The sequence below is a fragment of the Bos indicus x Bos taurus genome, chromosome 9 (genome assembly GCF_003369695.1).
Source record: "Bos indicus x Bos taurus breed Angus x Brahman F1 hybrid chromosome 9, Bos_hybrid_MaternalHap_v2.0, whole genome shotgun sequence".
Lineage (NCBI taxonomy): Eukaryota > Metazoa > Chordata > Mammalia > Artiodactyla > Bovidae > Bos > Bos indicus x Bos taurus.
In genome coordinates this window covers 25,459,566-25,462,162 of record NC_040084.1, presented here as the reverse complement: position 1 = coordinate 25,462,162, position 2,597 = coordinate 25,459,566, and positions in this window count along the sequence as shown.

Here is a 2,597-nt window from a genome sequence, read left to right as displayed (position 1 = left end):
CAACCCTTTCATCTTTGAAGATGCCAATTAACAGTAAGAATATTTCTACAAAGATACGCTGTGTTGAGGTATTGTGTTGACCTTGAGAGCTGCTAAAAGGTCCTGTTATTACTCCATGCCCAGCAGGGCTTAGTCTTGTTTACAGTGTTTGTTTCCCTCTTAGATCCTACAAAGGGTCAGAAATGTGGGTAGGTTGCACCTGGGGTGTCCCAAGGAGAGCTGGGGGCTATGCATGGCATAAGTTCCTTTCAGCAGATCATACGACCAGATTACCTGGCAAGAACTCAAAGCTTCTAAAGACTTCCAAAGGCAACAAAAGCATGGATTAAGGCATGGCTTCTCTAGAGCCAGACAGTCTGGGTTTGAATCTTAGTTCTAGAGCTTACTAGCACCGTGACCCTGGTTAAGTAATTTAACCTCTGTGTGCCTCATCTTCCTGATCCCCACTATGGGGATAATAACAACCCCCTCATGATTGTATCATGATGAGAGCACTTAAAATAGGGTCTGGCATAAAGCAAGCACAGCTAAGGGTTAGATAAGTAAATGAAGAAATGCTTCCCTCGAATGGAGGAATCAGCTAATGGCATGAGAGTTGCACAGGAAAGTTCATTCTAAGGCAACAACATATTTAGTGATGAAAACTACCTTCAGACATTGCAATGGTTCCCGTTTGCTATTTAGAATTTTTAAGCTGAGGTTTTGTTTCTTTCTTTAATTATAAAAGTAAAACATATTCGTGGTAAAGTTTTCAAACAGTATAGAGAGAATTCAGTGAAAAGCAAACATTTCCTTCCTATATCCCCAGAAGTAACCACCACAGAAATGCCTTGTGTTTCCTTCTGGAGCATGTCTATGCATATGTCTTTTTTTGTATCTTCTTTTTTTTAAACAGAACCATACTATGCACACTGTTCTTTATCTTTTTAATTTAACAATATACTGTGAACAGCATTTTTTAATCAATATATGTAGACTTACCTCATTATTCATTGCATGGGTCTGTCATTGTTTAAACAGCTATTCACTAATGAACTTTTTTTTGGCTCTTACAAATAATTCTTAGTAAACATCCATACATATAGAACTTTGTGCGATATGAATTTGTGTATCTGTAAGATCATTTTTGCTTCTCAGGTGCGTCAGTGGTAAAGGATTCACCTGCCAATGCAGGAGACATGGTTTCAATCCCTGAGTCTGGAAGATCCCCTGGAGAAGAAAATGGCAACCCACTGCAGTATTCTTGCCTGGAAAACCCCATGGACAGAGGCACCTGGTGGGCTACAGTCCATGGGGTCACACATATTGCCCAGATTTGTGTCTTTTTTCCTAAATAAGCTAAGTCTTTTATCCATTTTTCTACTGAGTTATTCACCATCTTATGTATTTGTAAGATTTCTTTAGTATATTCACAACACTAGCCCTTTGTCATATACATAAATGACAAAACATAGCAAATATTTTTGCTCAGTTTATACTTTTGAAATGCATGCATTTTTAATACATAAGAAGTTAATTACAATTTCTTTATAATCATATTCATCATTCATTTCTGATATAATTCTGGACCACAGTTTTTTAGATTAAGTCAAATTTATTTAGCATGATTTTCACTCATTTAAACATCTCCCCAAAGAATGTACTGACCCATCCTTAGTTTAAAATGCATCCTCTTGCTTATTCTATGATTAATTATACCTCCTTCCATATTTCAGAATATTTATAAATAACCTCCTCCAAGATCAATTTCACTTTGTGCTGGCCTGTAATCATCCTGTTAAAACATGTCAACATTTTCAGGAACCGTCTTGGGGTACAAGATCTGAATATCCATCTAAAGTACCATCCTCCAGCTAGAGCCAAGCAAGACGATGGACAACTTCTGTCTAAATCTCCAAACTCTGTCACAGTGCCTTATGGAGAAACAAATGATGTATTAACAGTAATAATATGAAGAGGAGAATGAAGAGGACAGGTAACATTTATTTATCATGAATCTCAACCTCCTTTTATATGCATTTATCATATTTGATTCTCAAATTGAATATAGTATAATCATAGTATATATATATATAACATAGTATATATAAATATAGTATCAGATCAGATCAGTTGCTCAGTCGTGTCCGACTCTTTGCGACCCCATGAATCGCAGCACGCCAGGCCTCCCTGTCCATCACCAACTCCCTGAGTTCACTCAGACTCACGTCCATTGAGTCAGTGATGCCATCCAGCCATCTCATCCTCTGTCATCCCCCTCTCCTCCTGCCCCCAATCCCTCCCAGCATCAGAGTCTTTTCCAATGAGTCAACTCTTTGCATGAGGTGGCCAAAGTACTGGAGTTTCAACTTTAGCATCATTCCTTCCAAAGAAATCCCAGGGCTTATCTCCTTCAGGATGGACTGGTTGGATCTCCTTGCAGTCCAAGGGACTCTCAAGAGTCTTCTCCAACACCACAGTTCAAAAGCATCAATTCTTCGGCGCTCTATAGTATATATAGTATTATCTGTTTCAGAGATGAGTAAACTGATTCTTCAGGAGGTTACATAACTTGCCAGAAATCACAGAGTTCATCAGAGTTAAAGCCAGGATACATT